The 23,579-nt window shown below is 35.3% G+C and overlaps 1 protein-coding gene across 2 annotated transcripts in view; it reads left to right on the top strand.

Moving 5' to 3' along the window:
• The first annotated feature begins 2,260 nt into the window (after positions 1 to 2,260).
• Positions 2,261 to 23,579, top strand: part of LOC149080061 (adiponectin receptor protein-like) — a 90,138-nt gene continuing 68,819 nt past the window's right edge. The window contains exons 1-2 of one of the 2 annotated variants that reach the window (XM_089239004.1): positions 2,261 to 2,439; positions 22,863 to 22,981. The gene's annotated coding sequence lies outside the window, so the exon portion shown is untranslated. Of the gene's footprint in view, positions 2,440 to 22,452; positions 22,569 to 22,862; positions 22,982 to 23,579 lie in introns of those variants that run through there. The other variant, XM_089239006.1, reaches the window with a different exon arrangement.

The raw sequence follows: 23,579 nt of genomic DNA, 5'->3' as shown, positions 1-23,579 counted from the left end.
AATCGCCGGGCTTCGGTCCTGTACCGGGCCCTTACCCTAGTCACATCGGACCGTGAATGATTCGCAGTTTCATTTTCCTATTAATTTCTCGTTAGTTGTGTGTATGACCAGGCCTTTCCCTTACGCAAAAGATATTTACCGGGCCGCGGGCTTCCAATGGTTGAGAACCACTGATCTAGAGCGTGTGTACGTATTTGAATGACCAAGAAAAAGAGTATGCAAGTACGTGAGCAACCAAAAGAGTCACCTAGAGCGTGCCTAAGCATGTGAATGTTCAAACGAGTGAGCTGGATAGCAAGGGATCGGATCAGTGAGCTACCAAAAGAGTGACCTAAAGTGTGTGAGAGCATGTGAGTGCCCATAGCCCCCCACATCCAGGAGCAGTGCCCCTAGGTTGGGATCTTTGGTTGTTCCCCAAGCCAAACTTTTCATGGGCCCTTCTATAGTGAATTTATAGCATGAAAAAAAACAAACAAGAAATTATGGTAATTGGTCCTGAGCGACAGGGCTTGGGTTTGTGGAAAGTCTGGCTTCGGGGGCTCACCAAAAACCCAACCTAGGGACCCTGCTCCAGGACGTGGGGCGGTCATGCAAGAATGTGAGTGACCAAAAGAGTGACTTAGAGATGAAGGCGTAGTAACAAGGGTGGGGGGGGGGGTCAAGCTGGTTTTTGCACAGGGAGGCGAATTCGAGGAAATGAGTGTTCAAGAAAATCAGACTGGAATGACAGAGGAGCGGCTAAATTCGTGTAGCCCACAGGCGACGAAACCATAAATGCGCCGCAGTTTCAATGCCTCTCAGTACGAAAAAGTTTTGAGAAAAATTTATCATTTAATTATTTCTAAATAAAATAAGTAATTAATGAAAACTTGAAATTCAATTCAAAAATCTAACTAATTCGTTAAAATACAAATTTATTGAATTTGCATATTAAAAACAGTGAAAACTCATCTCTCAAAAAAGCCAATTTTTCGTTGTCTAGAATTTTCCGATACAGACTCGATGTTAGTTTTCCTCCTATTTTAAACGGTCACTTCTATTCAGCTTCCTTCCTTACACTTTTTGCTGAGAGGAGGTAACTTCAATTTGTTTTTGAGTTGACTAATTCGTGGAAAGCAGGAATATATCCACGCCATATGGCTATTATTTAATTGAGCTCAAGAGAGTTGCAATGCTGTTTTGCATCTATATGATGCAGTTTTGTGGCAAGAAGGGTATTAGGAATCAATTTATGTACTTGGTGTCATGCTAAGGTTAAAATATGGATAATAATTTTTTTTAAGAGTGTAAATAAAGCGATATGCACATAACACCGAATATCGGTAGAAGAAAATTGAATTAGCAAAAAACCTTATGAATTTATGGTTCGCAATGGCTTATTAAATTTCTAGGTGTTGAAGGGGTTCAGGCTTCTGTATCGTGAGTTCGTTTATGCCAAGGAAACATTTCAATGGTGACTTTTCCAATGCTATACCCTCTTCACTCCAGAGGTACACATATCCGTACCTCATTTTTAATGGTTTTAAATGGTTTTATAACGATTCTTTTTTTTCAAGAAAAGAACTTGAGACACACATATGTGTAGCTAACTCAAATGGTTCTAGTAAAGATATCGACCCCCAAATTAATTATTTTTCTTTACATTTTGACATACAATAAACATAAATCAATAAAAAATTTTTTTTACTAGCCAGTTTTGGCTCAGGTGTGTAGAGAGGATGCAGATATCACGTACTGTGGAAAACGTAATCACGTATCACGTAATGATGAAAATGATTTATTTCTGTACATTTGAAGACTAAAACATGACTTTTTTTCAATGCACCTCTCTATTAAAAAGTCACCTCTGAAAGACCACCTCAGAAGACGAAGGGTGGCACTCTTCGTCGAGATTTTACTGTATTCCCTTACAAATGAGAACGTCAAAATGACGATGGTGACGCATTTAAAAACCTCAATAAGAAATCATTATTCACAGCTTTCAGGCAAACTACGTATTATATTATTATGTGCTGAATAGGTTTCGTGTCACTCTTTAACAGCATGAAAGACGCTGGTGTTTTTTTTGCACGAAGTAGAGAAAGAACCGTTATTAACTACTTATCGCTGTTGTTTGGAAAGTAGCAAAAAAATATGTGTGGAAAAAAAAGGTTAGACTGTCTTTGGGGCGTTTTTCTACGTAGGAAAGTGTGGCTGCCAAAAACAAAATAAAAAAAAAAACGATAGGGAATATAAATGTCGTCACGAATCGCGTAATCAGCAAAGTGCTCGCGTAACCAACAGCTGAGAGTTGCTGCAGCGAGTTTTGAGCTCTACTCATTGTGAAAAAACACTAGACACGAGCAAGTTCGTTCCTCTCCTTCAACAATACAGTATATTCTCTTCGTATTCAAACGGATACATACACGCAACGTTTTCTTTGAAACTCAATATTATTGGGTAAGAAATATCAATCCAATATTTCATCCGTTTATAATAATTTCATATAAACATATTTTCCTATTTAAATTGAATGATAGATATCTACTCGTTTCTTACAACCTTTCCCACATTTTTTCTAAATATTTACTATAAACTTAAGGTATCCGAATACCTCTTTCTTGTCATTTTTATATAAAATGGTACTGGAGTGAACTTTAATTACATTTTCTGATAGAAAGTGCCTCAAAATGGTGAAAACAATGATAAATTTTGGTCTACTTATGCCATTTTCTATGTAAAAGTCATTTTTATGTCAAATTTTAAGCAAAATTTGTGCAATATTCGAAACACGATTGAAAAAAATTTTATGAATGAAATGTTATGTCTTTTTTTCACAGTAAAAGATTTAACTTTAGTACCAAACTTAACGGTGTAAGTTTGGTACCAAAATTAAATGATTTTATGGTATGCTCATAAGTTACACCCAAATCTGGTGATGTATGTGTGAATTTTAAATTCAAAATTAATTATTTTAATTAATTAACATATCATGTATGAAAACACTGTAATTAGACAAATACATGTGATATACCTTAGATAGATTTTGGTGAAAAACCTTGACAATATGTGTGGCAAAAGATCGTATTAAAATTTTGTAATGGTACAATCAATAGATTTTCAGAAATCATGTTTCAAACTCAAGTAAACAGTCAAAAATAGCATTCTTCGTGTAAAGCAGTGTTTCTCAACCGGTACTGGATACTTCAAGGGGGCCACGGAAGAAAATGGAGAAAGGGGCCATGACAGGTGGTTTGGAGAGCTGAGAAGAAAAATTAAAGGTGTGGAGAAATAAAGATTTTATATTACTGACTAACACTTACAGTGAGAGAGAGAATCCAACAAAACCACCCATATAACTAGGGCCTTCTTTAGGGCATGGACCCACCCAGGCCTCACCGCCTATATTTTGCAACAAGTTCCCTAGGATGGAGTTTTTCTCAAGTCCCCGGCTAAATTTTTCAGACCCCCCCCCCCTTCCTTCTCTATATGAAATTTATTGTATGAAAAACAAAAAAAATGATGAAAACCATATTAGGCCCCGGGCTGTAGCTCTGTCAGTCCCACTCTTGTGAGGGGTCATGTCCAGGGGCCTCATACCCATAAGTGACCCCACCTTATGATATTTTGTATAGTCCAATATTAATTTTGAAAATAAGTAGGAAATATGTAGGCTGTTTATTTCCAGCTAAAGTATGGGACTACAACAGCATCACTTTGCCTAAGGAAAGGGGCCCCCATGATGTTGAGACGGTCCTGATAGAACTCGGACTAGCGGGGAGATCAATAAATTCTAGGCTTGTGGTCTGGAGGCCAATTTTCTTTGCAAAATTTTCCTTTAGTACAAATTCACTGAAAAAAACCATTTCAATACGTATAAAGTGTCTTGCTTCTAGATGAGAGTTGAAAACTCTGGGTAGAACAGGGGAGCCACGAGAAAAAAATATGGTTCAAAGGGGGCCACGGGCAAAAAAAGGTTAAGAAACACTGGTGTAAAGCACGTTTAACCCTTTCAGACCCTGCATGCACAAATGTGGTGGTTGCTTTTTCTCACAGTAGAAAATTTTTTTTACCTCAGGGAATTAAGCCCTGACTTAAAGGATTGTGTAAGTTCTGAGTTAGAAATATGGTGAGTATGAACTTTTTGTGGGCTTTCATCAGGGAGCGGCACTTGAACTTTCAGGGGGAGCCTCGGAGAAAGTGTGATTTATTACATAAAAATTGGAAATAAAATTCTGGAAAAAATTGTTTGTGAAGATGAACATGGCTTGAAAATCATCTTGGCTGAAAACTGAAAAATATGAACGAATTATTTGTTCACAAAGCAAAAGAAAATTTTAAATTTGAAAAAATGAAAATTTGCTCACATTTGTTTTTTATGTATTTTTTGAGTATCAAAAATGCAAAAACATCTTAAAAATTTCAAACAATGAATACTCGGGTTTAAAGAGTTAAATGGGCACTGTAGTTCAGGTCGATAAGATACTTGCCTAAAGTACCAAAGGATGTTTAGGTGTCGCGAGTGCGTTCCCAGTTTGTCCTCATCAGAAACTTTCCTGAAAAAGGGGTACGACAGAAACGGTGACATGACCACAGAAAAAGATTGCTACGGCAGGGAGTCCCGCATCGAGGGGTTAGTACTCCAACCTCTCGGTGAGTATAAAAAAAAGGCTGCCTTTCGGAATGGGCAATAAATGGTAGCTCTCGTGTGCAGAAAATGACTGTGGTGCGACAAAAATGATCAAAGAGTATAACTTTTTATTTATAAATTATTTGTATGTAAAAACTCGACACAGAAGTGGACGCAACTTTGGTTCTAAGCGTCATACAAACAAAAAAAAGACCTGTTTTGGAATCACAAGAAATGATGATTTCATAAAAAACAAACATATATTAAAAAAAATCTATATTTATATTTCCAAAATGACATTTTCAGCGTATTCAGATACCGTCAACAATTTTTTTTATGAATTAATTCTTCTCCCGGCTAATTAAGCACAAAATTAATTATTGAAATTAAAATTTCTTTCTCTGCTCAATAAAAGAACACGTGGTATATGATCGTGTCTTTTGCGTATTATTTTTGCTTTTATACAAATGTCAAATTTACAGATAACGTGCTTTATATTTTTTACAATAAATAAAAAAGAAATGTTCGATAAAAATGTGTATTTTGTTAGGTGAAAATAAAGCTAATTTTCATGTTGAATATCAAATACAAATACAAGTCCACAACAGGCAAAATGCCCAACGAGGTGGCTGAGAAAAAGATGCTTATAACAAGTATGAATCTCATATATTTCTAAAATACAGCAACCAAATTATGAATGTAATCATAAAAACTAAAACTACCACATATACATGATAAAATATAATACAATGCCCATAAAAAATATTTATAGTTGTCTTATCTAAGCATAGATAACTTCTCGATTTATCCCACCATGTCTATATCGTACTTCTTTTCACACGTTTCAATTGCGTTAGAATTCACGACCCCCAGAGGTAAGCTATTCCATTTATTGACAATCCTATTAGAGAAAATCTTCCTGTGACACCACAACCTGGAATTGTCCATTACTAAACGATACTGGTGTCCCCTTGTCGAAGCAGTCGATTGACAATGTATTAATAAATCATGGTCCATGCTATCCATCCCGTTGAAAATTTTCTACACTTCGATGATAACTCTCCGACACCTCCGTTTCCTTTCAATATAAACTCGAAGAATCGAGTCTTTCTTTATAGCTCAAGCCTTGTGTGCCAACACGCGTAGCTCTTCTGTGCACCCCCTAACCAAGTCTATGTCCTTCCGTAGGTAGTCTCTAAAACCTTACACCATACTCTAGGGCAGGACGAATTAAGCCTCGAAAAAGCGGAAGAATGACTTTAAGAGAACGCGAAGAGACCTTTTTGAAAATGAAACCGAACATTCTATTCGCTTTTTTGACTACCGCTGAACAATGCTCAGAAAATCTAAGCCGCTCGTCAATCAGAAGTCCAAAATCGGTGATCCTAGTTTAATCCGGAATAGTGATACCACTCAACTCGTAATTGAAACGTGGGTTGTTCCAACAAAAATGAGCGACCACGCACTTGTCAACGCTAAACGTCATAATCCATTCATTTGCTCATGCTGCAATCCTGTTTAGGTTGGTCTGGAGCAACTCCCTATCACTTTGATTCCCGACTACCCCCCTTTAAAAGCAGCAAAACAAAAATATTTTTTGTGGTAAATCCATCATTTTTCTTGACATATTTTTAATTAATAAAAAAAATTACTAAAAATAACTTTTTAATTATAAACTTGTTTTTCTGTAAATTTTTTATTTTTATTTTTTTTAATTTAAAAATGTCAATGCAAAAATTCTGTAATATTACGCCGTAGTGTTTCTTGATAATAAGGATTGCTTGTGCTCCAAGAATAATATGAAAAAATACTATACGTGTGAGAATGGTGATTGTGTATGACCTTCGTATTACAAATTGAACATATGGTTATCAATACGGAAGACATCTGTTACCGTCGTATACATTTACCTCTTTTAGGGACAAAACTGAAAGTTTTAAATTCATATCTTTTTGACAGATATGCATGTCATAAAACTTAATATTTTGTAATTAGGCAATTTATAGACATTATTTAATTTGTTGAAATTTCAAGATTATAAAAAATTCTCATGCATAAAGTTTTTGCATTAATTGTTTTTTATCTAAAATAAAAGAATATACTTTTAATACAATAACACATATACGGGGGGGGGGGGTGGATAGCAAACAGGGCGTACGGCATTTTACTGGCGGACCGTTGATCCTAGAGGCATACTTCCAATTTGAAAAATTTTCCAAATAACGCGTAGTACTCTCATAACGCGTAGTACTCTCATGTCATTCACGTTGCAAGGGGTTGTTTAGTTATTAAAATATAAAAATTAACTTTTTATACAATCTCCGTGTGCCTCAAACCCCAATTAGGACGTTGTTGCCCTGTCTCCTCTGACGCCAACTAAAAAAATTTTACGTTTGCAAGTGACGTTCAATTCACGAATTCACTGAGACATTCGAATACGAAAAACGGAGGAAAGTTGGGAAAAAACAGCATTAAATGCAGGTAAAACGGTTTACCCGTATTTAAAGCTCTTTTTTCCCTAAATTTTCTTCATTATTTGAATTCAAATATATCAATGAATATTACACTTAGAAACGTGGGATTTTTTATTTGGCACCAGGAGAGACAGAGTAACAATTCTCTAATTGGGTTTTGGGGTACACGGGGACTGTATAAAAAGTTAGTTTTTATATTTTAATAACTACACAACCCCTTGCAACGTGAATGGCATATCTGAGTACTGCACGTTATTTGGAAACTTTTTCTAATTGGAAGTATGCCTCTAGGATCAATGGTTCGCCAGTAAAGTGTCATACGTTCTGTTTGCTACGCACCTCCGTATAGTGTGTCTCATTATTCAACTCTCTAATACATGAATTTTTATTTTATAAATTAAAGTTTATTTAATTTTTTTTACCATAGTGATTTACGATCCCTTTATCCATGTTCATAATAAATAAAAACCCACCATCACACACAATACAAGTATCTAGGGACTAGAAAACAAGAAAATAATTTAAATTTATTTCAATTAAGTGAGCTGAGATTATAATTCGATAGCATTTTATCAGCTACACGATGAAATTCAATTTCAAAGAATTAACTGTAAATATTTCATAAACTAAAATTACGGAATTTTTAACTGTGAAAACATTTTCCCTATAATTCCTAAAGAAACTAATACAATTTAGAACGGCTATGGTGTTTTAACTGTTTGATTGGTTTTCTCTCTTGTAATAATCTTCTGATGATTGATAGGCTTAGATAAAATGCTAATAAGAGACTGAATAGGCCAAAAAAGACTTAACTGCAGACGCAAATCGAGGATTTTCTAAGATAACGATTTTCTTTGGATATAAATAGCTTATTGTAAAAACTCAATGATTGCGTAAGAAATATGAATAAAATACGTAGATATACGTGATGAAACTCCTTTTTCTTTCAATAGTAGAACTTTGAGCCGAACTTTGGTCTGCGAATCACATGGAAGTACGTGTAGGCCAATATGTTAGAACGAAGTTTGAAGTTCAGTTTGGTCACGCTTTTAACGAAAGGAAATGATCAAGCTTTTTTTGACCTTTTGAATGAAATTGCTCTTGATATGGAAACAGAATCGCTAACAATGATGAAAACTTTGAAAAAAATTAATTGTCGTCTTAAGATGGAAAAAGTGAAAACTTGTACCTTTTTGGCTCTCGTTTTTCCCCCACTATAACAACGTTTTTCGATAGTATTAAAAATCTTCAAAACGAAGTAAACTGTTTCACATTCATTGATTTTGAACCATAACATTTAAAGCAACGATTTGAACATATAACGTTCACACGCAATTAAAATAACCATTTCTCAGGAGAAACAGTGCAAAATCTTTCTAATTCGGTTTTTGAGGACAGAGTGTCGGTATAAAAAGTTATTTCTTTTTATTTTAATTACTATACAACCCCTTGCAATGTGAATGGCGTATCTGAAGTCTAAACGTGTTGTTTGGATAATATTTCTATTATTGAAAGTATGCCTCTATGATCAACGGTTCAGCAGTAAAATGCGGCAAGGGAATAAAGTAATCACTCTGTCTATTTCAAGTCCGAACCGTTCGCACTATCGCTCAAGTACCTTGACTCGAGTAAGTACTTAAAATAAAATCCTAATCTGACATAATCGTGTTGGTTACATTGGAATCTTGACAAGAGCTTGAAAAAATGATTAATTATAATAGCGGGTTTTTTTTTCTTTTCATATCTTGTAATCACCCGTCATCAATTCGCTTAATGATCGATCACTTTAGTGATACTAAAGTATCAGAGTGAACAAAATAATTAGGAGCAATATCCTCATATTCGTCCTCACCCGAAGCATAGTCGTTTTAAAAATATATATTATTTTACTGATACTTCTTATTAATTGAAAGAACAAAATATTTATATCATATGACTTCACCAAGCTTTTCTTAGTTGACTTGGTGACCAATAGCTATTGTTATAATTGAAAAACTAATTTCAGATTAAGGTATCCGACTACGATTAAAATGTCCTTTCGGAAGAGAAAATATCGATTTTTCTTTTCTTTTTTTCGGTTTTTTCTTGTGATTCCAAAATAGGCCTTGTTTTGTTCACATGATGCTTACAACCGAAGTTGCATTCACTTGAGTGTTGCGTTTTTACATGCAATATTCTATGATTAAGAAGAAATTGAATTTTTTCTGGATGTTATGCCGAAACGAGTATTTTGGGAAGAAAAGTGATTTGTCTACTCCAGCAATCGAGCTGGTGTATTGGTTAGTGCACTTTCCCGGTATGCAAGGGGACCCGGCTTCGATTCTCGGAGGAGACAATTCACTTTTCTCTCCAAGATACTCGTTTCGGCAAACATCCAGAAAATTCAATTTCTCCGTATATTTCGTTCCGAAAAAAATACCATCTCTTAATATGATTAAAAACTTTAAATGTGTTTTACGAAGAATGCTATTTTTGACATTTTACTTGAGTTTGAAACATGATTTCTAAAAATGCATTGATCGTATCATTACAAAATTTTGTTATATTTTCCTATATATTGTTAAGGTTATGAACTAAGATCTGAGATCTATCACATGTATTTGTCTAATTATGGTGTTTTTATGCAGGATATGGTAAGTGAAATTTTGAAAAACTACACATATATCAACAGATTTGGGTGCAACTTAAGGGCCGTTCAAGTATTTCGTCAGCAAATTTGTAGCCATTTTTTACCCCTCCCTCCCCCTTGTCAGCAAAAGTCAGCAAAACTCTGCTCCCCCTGCCAGCAAAATTTCGTCATCAGCTCTGCTCCCTGCCTCCTAACGCATATTGGTTGGATCAAAGATGTACGCGGGGGGGGGGGGGGGGGGCGACAATCAAAAATTTATTTTTTTTAATGCAAAAAAAAAATTTTAATTGAAATTTCGGAAGAAAATACCTTTATATTTTATCATAATCAATTTCTGTTGATTTCAATGCCATTTCAAAATGTTTTTGTCTATTTCTTTTTAAGAAATTTATTGCGACCCACCCTCTAAACCATATATGGGGCAAAATATATAAACCCTTGTCCCGCGGACCAAATGCGGCCCTAGAGATTATCTAATGTGAAATTAGAAATCTCTTGAGTGACATGTGGCATAGTTTTAGAGCACTTAAGAGGCACCCAGTGCAGTTTTACATCACTCAAGTTACCCGTGGCCCATTCCTAGATTACTTAAGTGATCCGCGGCATAATGATGGATCGGATCACTTGAGTGATTCGTGGCACATTTCCAGAGCACTTAAGCGACCGGACATATTGCCAGAGTACTTGGATCCGCGAAACATTTATAGATCACTAAAGTGGCTCTGTAGGGGACTTATCAATAGGGAGCATGTTAGTTCAGGTGCCCACAAATTATCGAAAGGTTTCTCGTTTTTGGCGCACCGAGAAATATGCCATTAAGAATATTTCATGTTTTCATAAAGGGTGGTTGATGACGTGAGCATCCCCCAAACCCCCCTCCCGTCTTCAAAAGTCAGCAAATCGGAAACCACCTCCCCCCCTCGATGCTGACGTAATACTTGAATGACCCCTTATGAGCATGAATTTTAGTTCACAACTTACATCATTACTAGCTGAATGTATTGTGAAAATAACACAAAACATTTTATTGCTATAATTTTTGCAATCTCGTGTTTCGAATATTACATGAATTTTTTTAAAAATTTGACACAAACACATGACACAAAAATGACATGGGTAGTCTAAAATTTGTTATTGCTTTCACTGTTTTGAGACACTTTCTATCAAAAAATGTTATTAAAATTCATTCCTCTCAGTACCGTCTTATAGAAAAGTGCTAAGAAGGTATGTTAGAAACGTTAAACGTATATATTATGTTATGGTCCTAGCCTGAAGTCTTGCGAAAACGTTATATTTGGACATGAACCGTAACATACATAACAAATTTATACACAGGGTGTATATATATATATGCGATGATTCTTCGGTCGAATAATCTGTATACTATTGCTAATTTATCATCTCGAATTCCCATATAAATGTTCACGAGCTTCTGAATATGTATTAAAAATTTTGGTGTTCTTCATAATTTCACTTTACTTGTGCTGTAAGTATGAATTTATCCATGCACCATATAAAAAAGACATTTAGAGAGTATCGTGATAAATATCTGCTCAGGATTACTATAGATATCAAGCTAATGTTGCTACGAAACTTTCCATGACTTCACAGTTTCTTCATCGACTGTAATTGACACGAATGAATGTTATTTAGAAACAGTTTTGCATATACAAAATTTAATACATAGATATTTGCAGAAACTTTATATACATATTTTATATGCTTTGTGCGCAGTCGATTAAATGCTAACTAGAAAAGAAAAATTCACGAGAAACTTTTGCATCGCACTCGGCTCACTTCTTTTTGTTATTGAAGGATAAAAAAAATGTGCACGTTAATTGAAATTATGCAGAAAATGACATTACCGCGTTCTTTTAGTTTATTGAAGAATTTAAGAGAAGATCTGGTTTATATTTTATCCACCCTCGGAGAATCTCATTAAGATTGCTTACGGCTACTTGAATAACACGCTAGTTTCTTACAAACATTATCGTAAGAACGCGTTAAGGTGTTTCGCAGAATACTCTCGGAATATGGTTATGTGACGTTTGAAGGCTTTACGCTCTGTCCCACGTTGTGTGTACACTGTAGAAAGTTTATTGTTATACTCGATCTTATCAATCTTAATTCCGCTCAAATTAAATCACCAATGTGATCTTGCAAGAGAGATTTCCAACGGGAGGCCGAGAATTCGATTAAGTCTGATTTCTCTTGCTTACGCTAACAAAGTTGAACGAGTCTCACAGTAAATTAAAAGACCATGAGTATCCAAAAGACTCGCTACTAGACACGCTGTTAGAAATAAAGCATTAAGATAACGAAGTTATTTACTAGACAATGCACAGTTAAATGTCTTTTAAACGTTCTAAGAACTCTTAAAGAAAAAAAGTTTTTCAGACAGAAATGGTCTGTCATGAAAAAAAAATGATTTTACATCCCAAATAATCTTGTTATATAATTCAATTATTTATGACTTACAGAATTTTACGAATATTTGAAGTATAAATTCGCATTCCCTCCATTTTTTTTTTAAATAACGTGATCCTCACGTATTTCCCAAGGGATCCATAAGACCTGTCCAGGAAATTTGCTTCATTTATTTTTAAACTTTACACACGCTGTTATACATAAGAATCTATTTGATTTTGAAATAACAAGTGAAAACGTCCTGTTTGTCTGACTGGAACGGATGCCGAGATACACTGTCATTTCAACATAAGAGAAAAGTGTTTACTTTAATAGGAAATATTATAATGACATAATCAATAGAAAATATTCATTACTAGAGGTTCATGCCCATTTGATTTTCGTTTTCATCGCTCACAAATATTGTTTCGTAGATCCACAACTGAGATATTTTTTCAATTAAGTGGTCTTTATATCTGTTATATCTAATCGAACACAGCGGGAATTTCATATTCATCAACTTAAGACTTGAAACAATCTTTGAAATAACTGCCTCAATCGCAAATAACTGTCAAGTAGTTTGCGTCACTAGACTATATTCTATTTAAATACTATTTTTGGTGATGTACTCTATAAGTGTACTCTGTCGAAAACCTGTTGGGATTTTCAAATACGGTATTGATTCGATTTTAGGAGAATATCTCTTGCAATCAGTATCTTTAAATGAAGTTATGAAACTGTCAGTGTACGGATGCATCGGCTATTATACTTGCCACTGAGGCATTTCTTAAACATGAGTTATTTTCCATGCGTTTCTGTCAAATACTGTTTAATCAACGTGAAAGCTCCCCAATGTTGTAGATTACGGACGTGAATCCCCACTCTGCAAGCAGTTTGTTTGCGGATGCACTTTTCTACATCATGAATAAGTAAAGCAGTTGAGTTGTCGTATCGCACTCATCATTATTAGCCATGACAAATATGCTGACCGTGGAAACGAAAGGTAATCTGTATCCATTCACGATTTTGCACCAAGTCTTTTGTTAAGTGATGCATTATAAGTGTTCGCTCCACCGGAGCGTACTCTAATCGAATTTGATTGCTCGAGTATATCTTTAGAAGCATGAGATATACTGTTAAAAAAGAATTAGTGTTAAGTAAAACTTTTGATGATTATTTTCAACGCTTTTATGAATTCGTACACTTTAAAATAGACTACGTATATGTAAAACTTTGTACCGTTGTTGTGAATATGGATATGCAAACAACACTCGAAAACTATGTGTAAAATCAATGCAAAAAATTAAATAATTTTCGAAAGCTTACTGAAACTCTTTTAAAGGTTTTTTTTTTAGTTTTCCTACTTAACTTTCATTATCAATTTGAAACGTATTGGAAGTCTAACAACAAATTTAACCTTGGTAACTTCAGAAATATCCTGTATGTCAAATTCAAAAACAATGTCAGCTGGACATTGGCAATCAGCCAGGTTATCCGTAAGTTTTACTTTTTTATTGTGTCCGCTTCACCACCGATGCAATTTTTCACTTCGAATTAAATTTTCTCAACGCATATCACTGTTGGAAGTTTATCCCTTTCATTCTTGATACGTCAATTGTTTTAGCATGAACAGGATGAGAATATAATGTTCTATTATTCATGACTGATGCCAAATAGTTCTGAATTCGTGTTAGAAAAAATTCAGCGAAAATTCAAACACATATATATATATATATAATATAAATTATGTACATCAGGATAAGAGCTTAATATGAGCATGCTTCCTATTTCTCAAGATTGTCCGGCATCTCCAACAAACTCTGAGATTTTTACATTAATAGTGATATAAAAACCTAAATTACAATTCGCCACCGGAAAAGTTTGTTCGGTATCGTTTGTGATTCTTTTCCTCTTTTACTCGCAAGCAATTCGATCATTAAGATCGGAATGAGTTCTTGCACGCGCACCTTATAATTAATATCGGCCATAACCTATTTGTGAAATCAACATGGCATAAATTCTTTTAATGTTTCCACCCGTCAGGGTTTTGACCATAGCAACTGACCACCGGAACAGCGAAAAAAGAAAAGCAAAAATCGAGCAATTAAGGTTTTCACTATTCAGGAAGTTCATTTTTCTGTTAACCCCGAATGGTAATTATTCGGGCGAACCCTATATGAATGAAACTGAAAGCTGACATTAAAAACAAACAGAAGCATCTACATTGCGGAAGAAGATGCATCTAAATACATATAGGTCAAAAGAGGCCCGCAGCTAACTAAGCAGGAAGTGCAACCAGCGGGACGATCCCGTCTTGATTGTTATTACCTCTGTCATATGGTCCGTATACTACAGCACACATAACATATCTGTGTCTGACAGCAATGCAAACATGAAAGAGAGAAACAAAAAAAAAAAGAAATCTCCCTTTATAATCGATATGCCCTTGAGGAAAAAGATTCATTCGGCTACGTACTCGTTTTCCGTTCAGCTTTCGATTACCTGTCCCATTCTTCGAGATAAATGATACATTGCAACTACACTTTCGTGTGTAATGTATTTTCGCTCCTGTTACCCCTACTACTACGCACTTTCTCCGAAAATCGAATCAAATTGGTCGATGATGAAATTGCACACAATCTCTATTTCTCTAATTCTTCTCGACAACACAAGATTGATTGTTATCAGAAAGTTTCATCAATACTAAGTCTTCTTCTAATTACTTCATCATCTCAGTCAGTTCTATGTCTTACATGAATATAGTTGATCTTTTTTACACTGCGTTCTTATATGCGTTTTATTCTACTACAGTCGATGCTCGTTTTTACGAATTCGTTCGGATGTAAAATCTAATATGTAAAATCAAAAGTTCATAAATGGGTAATACGTTCAAAGGAATAGCATATTGTGTTTGGGACCAGAAGAATAGTTCGTAAAAATCCGCAGTTCGTATATTGGGGATTCGGGAAATCGAGCGTCGACTGTATTGCGTCAATTATTTATATTTTTTGAGAATGTTTAGCGTGACTTCTAAAATTATATAAAGTCACGTTCTATTATAATACTTCACCTATATAAAATATATTTTTTTTCCTTCTATGAATTCTTAAAAAGTATGCAGTGTAATTTATTTATTTATTATTATTTAGACAAGACAAGACAAGACAAAACAACACAAAACCAAACAGGATAAAAAGACAATCACAAAAGCAAACACCATTTGACCCAAAGGGATGATCTTTCCATGGGTCATAAAGAGTAACTTACAAGATTCATGGCATCATCCAAGTGTACCAAAATAAACAGTAATAATTGGTAATCAATTTAACACAATTCCTTTTTCAAAAACTACAGGAATGTGCATTATAATATAATACAGAAATACTTCGGCTAACGAAAATGATTCGTTTCGGAATTATGTTCGTTAGTCGAAATCTTCGTAAGCCGAAAAAGTGATTTCCCATAGGTTTCTATGGAAAATCGTTTGATTAGCTCCAGGTTCTGCCCAAAATTAAACACGAATTATCTGAAACACCAAAGAACGCTATAAAAAACACAAAAACTGATTAGAGGCTTAACTGAATTAAAGTCTAAAGGCTGAACAGCTTCAATATCGGATAAATGAGAATCTACAGGATTATGGGGGGGGGGGGGGGAGTACACTGAAGATCTTTTTATTTTACACCAATGCACACAATCAACATCAGCTTTAGTCTGCTGAAGTCGGTGTCGACACAACCACTACCTCCTATATACAGTATAGCCTATATGCCACTACTATGTATATAGGAGGTAGTGACACAACCCAGTTGAGTTAGTAGACATCTTCATTCATTTGTGATTTGGTCAGCTCATTTCTGTGTCTCATATTTATGCAGATGGAAAAGGTAATCTCCTAGAATGTTTAGACTTCTTTGTTGTCATTTTGATGCCCAGAATCTTAAACTGAAAGAAAAAGTTAAAGAAAAAGAAAGTTAAGTGTTGGTACAACTGGAAAAACATTCCGAGGTAGACAAGAGTTAATCGGACTCGAGTAACAGTAATTCTGATGTGTGATGATTGTCACGAAAATTTAGTTCATGACGCTGCTGTTTTATATTAGCACGTGCATCCATTATCAGAGAAAATGCTCGTTAGTCGAATCCACATTTTTTAGCCAAGGCAGAAAAATTACGAAAAAAATCTTCGTTAGCCGAAAAATTCGTAACCGAGTCGTTCGTTAGCCGAGGTCCGAGGTATCACTGTTTATATGTATAAATATAATAATTTGCTTTTGTGTGCAATTCATCACGATTTGCCACTGGCTGTATCACCATGCTTTATTGACATTGACAAACGTTTCCGACACATTGCTTTCGAAGTTTGCTCCAATGTCTCTGATCTGACTCTGCCTTTTTAAAAAACACGTGGATAAATAATTCTATAACACTAAAACAATAATTCATTTTGCAAAACCTTTGGTAATTCCTGCTACGAGGTATCTTAGGTTAATGACTTCAAAAATCAACCTTGCCGAAACCGGCAAATGGTTATGAAACAACCCAATATACTATTTAGTTTTCATTAGATGTCCATAATAAAAATAAAAAGGGAGGTTAATGGCTTTGAATTGTATTTTTTACCCAGGTTTTGTTTGTATCTAAAACTTTTACGTGATTGGGAAACAAAATTCTATTTTTTTGGAACTAAGAAGAGAAAGTGAAACATTTCTTCACTGACTGAAATTTACATTATTAACAATGACCTCCATTTTTTTTATCAAATTGATTAATACGATACACAGTGAACATTCAAGGTTATCTCATTGAAAACTTCACCACAATGCAATGTTGTTTTCTTTCCGTTTGATTTTCACCGGACATATTTACTACAATATTTATGAGCGATTGACACATTTATCGATATGCGCGATACTTTTTTAAACGAATTCATCTAAAAAAATAACATTTTTGTTTTTCATAGCAATACGAAATTTTCATTTGTGTATGTAAAAAGAAAAATTTGTTATGCCCCAAAAAAAATTATGTTGTATCAAATTTAAGGAATTAAAATAAAATGATTTAACTAAATGCACATTTAAAAAATTGATAGTATAGTCCCGTTACTTTTGTAAGGAAAGTAGGGTAGTAAGGAAAGTCCCTAGGCCACATTTTACTGGCGAACCGTTGATACTAGACAGGGCCCGGCGCAAAACATTTTGTGGCCCTCCAAGAAATGTTATGTACAGTGTAGGCGCTCTCCAACCGTGGCCTTCACATCCTAGAGCAGGGTACCTAGCCTGTGATCTTTGGCAGGACCCCATGCCAGACTTTTCACGGGCCTGTCTATAGTGAATTTATAGCGTGAAAAAAAATGATGAGAATCGTCCCGGTTGCCGGGGTTGGAGCCCTGTGAGCCCCACCCTTGTAGGGGGCCATGCTCTCCGAATTACAAACTTTTCGAGTGGCGAACATGAGAAGGGGGGGGGGGCATTGTTCAGAAAAAACGCAATTTATTATACTCATTTTTTCGTTATTTTAGGAACGCGCGTTGATAGTTTGGATCTATTGCGAGTGAATTGCATTTTAACTAGTTTGACAACAGTGGTCAGTCTGTTTCCACTTAGTTTTGACTCTAATCATATTGAAAAGACACACATTTCTGACAAATCGCAAAATTCGATAACTTTGAACATTTTTCTAATTTTTTATTGTTGTTTTTGTTAAATTAATATAAATTAACAGAAGTAATACCAGGGCTGCAACGTAGCCTGCATCCAGGGGTATACGCAGAATCGACCTTTGGAGGGGACACAAGGAATCTCTGCCAGAGAAATTTTTAGTTCCCTACCTTTAAAAATAATTAAAATAAACAGAAATTGATGTAAACAGCATATATGAAAGTATTTTCTTTCGATATTCGATATTTTAATTTTTCTACAAAAATTATTTAATTTTATTTTTAATTTTTGATCGTCTTGGGAGGGGTGGAGCACGAGACCACCGTGCCCCTCCCAGCGTACATCCTGAATGTTTGGTTCTTTAAATTTCGTATTCGAAATGTTTTTCTACATAAACTCCTATTTTCATGAAACAAAACATCTCTAACATTTGTACTTTACTAGGTGAATAATGAGATTTGGGGGGGGGGGGGAAGAACAAAAAAGTCTTACCCGTTCTTCTTAAGTGCAGTAGTAAAAAATTATCATTGGGATTAAATTTACAATTTATATACTGTATATCCGTCTTCCTAAGGATATTGGGAAGAAAGTTTTCATTAATGAAAAATTTATATGGCAGGGGAGAGAAAAATCCAAAAAAAAAGAAAAACTATTACAATCGCTGAATTCCCAGTTTTACCATTCCACCAGATTTCTCACCCTGAGCTAATAGGGTACTTTTCAGTTCTCTACAGAAAAATTGCTCATACCTTCGAATACAACCATTTGTTGGCCACTAGCTTTTGTTACTGCTGTACTTTGAGGCGGTTTTCAATTGGTCCATGAACAAATCCTTCTATTAAAATTTCGGCTGGCCAGACGCTTTTTATTCTGTGTTTTTTTTCTTATGGTTATAGTCCATCTGGACACCATAAAAATACAGCACTGTGCTATTGTTGCTTGAATGAACGACAATCTCATCGATGTGTAACTATACGGCTATATAAATATAAATATGAGAGGATTCAGAGATGGTGACAGTATTGGATGGTAGCAATTGAATACCCAGATATTCCTATCGAGATAGACAACGAACAGCGATGATATTTTTTATTCAACCCTTTTTTAAATAGCAATTCATTATTTGCTAGCTGGTACACTGAAGAGCCAAAACACCTGCCTAATATCGTGTAGGGCCCTCGCGAGCCCTCAGAAGTGCCGCAACACGACATGGCATGGACTCGACTAATGTCTGAAGTAGTGCCGGAGGTAATTGACACCATGAATCCTGCAGGGCTGTCCATAAATCCGTTGGAGTAAGAGGGGGTGGAGATCTCTTCTGAACAGCACGTTGCAAGGCATCCCAAATATGTTCAATAATGTTCATGTCTGGGGATTTTGATGGCCAGCGAAAGTGTCTAAAGTCAGAAGAGTGTTCTTGAAGCCACTTTGTAGCAATTCTGGACGTGTGGGGTGTCGCATTGTCCTGCTGAAATTGTCCAAGTCCATCAGAATGCACAATGGACATGAATGGGTGCAGGTGATCAGACAGGATGCTTACGTACCTGTCACCTGTCAGAGTCGTATCTAGACGTATCAGGGGTCCCATATCACGCCAACTACACACGCCCCATACCATCACAGAGCCTCCACCAGCTTCAACAGTCCCCTGTTGACATGTAGGGTCCATGGATTCATGAGGTTGTCTCCATACCCGTACACGTCCATCAGCTCGAAGCAATTGGAACCGAGACTCGTCAGACCAGGCAACATGTTTCTAGTGCTCAACAGTCCACTGTCGGTGTTGTCGGGCCCAGGCGAGGCGTAAAGCTTTGTGTCGTGCAGTCATTAAGGGTACACGAGTGGGCCTTCGGCTCCGAAAGCCCATATCGATGATGTTTCGTTGAATGGTTCGCACACTGACACTTGTTGATGGCCCAGCATTGAAATCTGCAGCAATTTGCGGAAGGGTTGCACGTCTGTCACGTTTAATGATTCTCGTCAGTCCCGTTCTTGCATGATCTTTTTCCGGCCGCAGCGATGTCGTAGATTTAATTTTTTACCGGATTCCCGATATTCACGGTACACTCGTGAAATGGTCGTACGTGAAAATCCAAATTTCATCGCTACCTCGGAGATGCTATGTCCCATCTCTCGTGCGCCGACTATAACACCACGTTCAAACTCACTTAAATCTCGATAACCTGCCATTGTAGCAACAGTAACCGATCTAACAACTATGCCAGACATTTTTTGTGTTATATAGGCGTTGCCGACCGCATATCTCTTTATTTGCATACGCATGCCTGTACCAGTTTTTTTGGCTCTTCAGTTTATATCCGGTACTATATATATATATATCAAAAAATATGACCGCCGAAAAGATTGCTACCACAGGGAGTGCCAGGCTGAGGGGTTAGCGCACTAACCTTTCGGTGAGTATGAAAACAAAAGCAAAAAGTCGACCGCTGAAGTTCAATATCGGCAATAAATCGTAGGTCCCTGTCTAATCAGCCTTTGTGTGCAGAAAATGACCGTGGTGCGACAAAAGTGATCAAATGATAAAATATGCATTTTATATAAGAGCAAATTTTTTCCAAATAACTATTGTGAAAACTATTGTTGAAGTCACGAAAGCTATTTTGTTTGATTTTCTCTAAGAGTTTCTTCCACAACATTTTCTAAATTAATTCGAACCTTAAGGTGGATCATTGTTTGCTGATTGAGCGAAACTGCTTTTGATTTCAAAAGATTTTGATTTCTATCGAGAATATACAGACAAGCTAACGATATACAGGCCCACAATATAATCTACAAATTATGAATTTCATAACAATACCATAAAAATCGAAATTCTAATTCTACAAATTTTGACAAATGAAATTTATTATTTTTAATTGGTTATTTTTCTGAGTTTTCGGAATGAACATCGACGAACTGTCTTACCGTTTTTAATTTAGCTTTAGATTAGCTTTTTTCGATGTTAAAGAAACCCTAACGTTATACAGGGTGCACTGTAAGTGCTAATGCGGCCTTTATCTCACCAACCGACCGTCGTATAGGTATGATTCCAATTCGAAAAATACGTTCTAAAATGACACTTTACCAGTTTTGAGAGCGAAAATACAGTCTCACAAAATTAAAAAAAAAAAATCCAAATTTTTATACGGTACCTTGACCTCTGATTTCCAATTAGAAAGTTGTTGCCCTATATCTCCTGAGGCCAACAGAAAAAATTCCAGTTTTTCAAAAGTTATGAAAGAACAGCAAAAACTAACGGACATACACACACAATGCTCCTTTCCCTCAATTATGCTGTCCTTTCCCAACTTTTCTTCGTTTTTCGACTTCGAATACCTCAATATTGCACTTAGAAACTTTGAATTTTTTTTGTTGGCCTCAGGAGAGACAGAGCAACAACTTTCTTATTGGAAGTTAGAAAACTGGGAACCATATAAAAATTTACATTTTTTATTTTGTTACACACTGTATTTTCACTCTCAAAACCGGTACAGGGTAATTTTTGAACGCCTTTTCAACATTAGCATTTTTTTTAATTGAAACTATACCTCTACGACGGACGGTTGATGAGATAAAAGCCGCATTAGCACTTACAGGACACCCTGTATAGCGAATATTTTCTAAAAACTGCTACTCGCAATAAACCTCGTGAATCTTAAACGATTCAATCGTACATACTGATTCAGTTTGAGAGATTTAGAATGTTAAACTGCTAGAAAAGTAAATTATATATCCACCATATACAAGTCTCATACTTATCAAAATTTCCTATTCCATCAAGGTTATGAATCATTTGCTGAACTAAATATAATAATAACGAAATTTCCCCTTACAAATTTACTCGCCTTGCAATCTATACATCTTAATGTCCACTGAAGATGGTGTAAAAAATTATAAAAATGATTTATACAATATAGTTTCCAATACAGAATTAGAATAAAACCTATAATTAAGTTTCGAACAGCAATTGCACCATGATATTTTGCATCGGGATGTTTGGACATAATTATTTTCACCCAAGATAAACCGAAACGTCACAAACACGGAGAGGACTCGGGAAAAGAAAAAAAAAATAAATGAATGAAAACAACACAGAAGCAAGCCATGGTTTTCTTGCTCTTGATAAGACCAACGTCGTATATACAGTAGCCTATATATACGTCCGTCACACAGCCAAGGTTATCAAAATACAATCGTTTTTCCTTTCAGCAGTTTTCTTTCATTACCCTTCAAGATCAAGGAAAAATGCTTTTTCTTGTTTTTTCACTGATTTTATTTGAAAGAAAGAATAATGATCATTTTATATATTTGTTGTTTATTTTATATTTTCCCTTGAAAAATCCAAACTACGATGACTTTTCGCAATTGTGGTTTGGCTTCTCTATATAATAAATATCACCCCGACGTAATAAATTCTTTATGAGAAAATTGACTTTCAAAGGTCACGTGTAATCGCATCAAATCTGAAATTGGTCCCACGTAGGAACAAAATAAGATGATGAAACGAGAGAGACCAAGGAAATCAAGTCATATCCGTATACATTATCTCAAGAACATCTATTGCGTGTGACCTTAATCGGTTTTATCAGGGCAATATATATTCCTCTTTTTATTAGTTTCACTCGTTTATTTTCACTAGTCACTTTGCATAAATTTACGTCAAGAAAAACACGTGTTTCAAAAGTGGAAGGATACCCGAGAGAGATACCTCAATATCCATCTTTTCACTTTGCGTTTAAATAACATTCTCCTGGGCATCAGATGGATCGTATATGTAGGAAGGCTAATATGGTACTAAATTACTAAATGATTTTCACACATTTCTTCAATTAATCAATCTTTGTTTAAGCAGGGTTTCTGGCTACTGCACAATTTTCTTGCTGTTTCAAAATTCCATTTAATTTTGATCTAACATTTTAAAATACTTTTTGTCATTTCACTGGTGCCAGAAAAGTGACAACAGAATAATTTTATTTTTTGATGACCAAAATTCGATGCGAGTAATACAGATTTATGTTATTTTGATTTTTAAAAATTTGATATATTATTGCATATAATTAATTTTTCCTTCTTTAAAATATATAGGGTTTTTAAAAACGATTGCATCAAGAATAGAAGGAATCTTTCGATTCATTTTGAACATTGGTCGTGCGTTCTCTTTAATACCGCCGAGTGAAAAATACAATCGAAAACCCTTCACAGGCGTAAGTATTTTATTTTCCTTCAATAATTATTTTGTTAATTACGTGACATTTTCTAGAAAATTTGACTTTTCTGATAAGGATTTTTTCATTTTGATCGCTACCTTCCAAGTGGCCCAGCAGAAATCACTGAACCTTTTCAAAATGTCATATCTTTCTCTGAATGAAGTGGGCTTTCTTCAGATTTTGCAAAATAAGGGTATGAACATAGTGCACGTGTGTTTCAGATTCTGGAAATCCGCGTCGTCTCCGATTGGTTAAAAACCTGAATTTAAACTTTTTTAGTTTTCAGATTTCGAACGACTAACGCGAAAAATTTCTTGGTGTTTCCGATTCCGGCAATCGGTGGCGATCAGACTAATCCAAATGGGAAAACGCTCCGTTCATTTGCATAGTGTGTCGCCGCTTTACGCGAACCAGCTGTGAAAAGCAGAAAATTCCCCGGAAAAAAAATTATTTTGGGTTAGATTCCAATAGCGTGTTGAACTAGTATTTAAACTAAAGATTATGAGCGATAGAAGATACTGATCTGTATTGATTAACATAAATTGATATTTGTCAATTTTCTTTTGAAAACTCAAACTTGGTACTCTGGTAAATT

The sequence above is a fragment of the Pholcus phalangioides genome, unplaced genomic scaffold (genome assembly GCF_987345545.1).
Source record: "Pholcus phalangioides strain wild (caught in Gottingen) unplaced genomic scaffold, Ppha-v1.0 ptg000011l_1, whole genome shotgun sequence".
Lineage (NCBI taxonomy): Eukaryota > Metazoa > Arthropoda > Arachnida > Araneae > Pholcidae > Pholcus > Pholcus phalangioides.
Note: the sequence above shows the minus strand (reverse complement) of the source record. Positions and strands in the feature narration are given on the sequence as shown.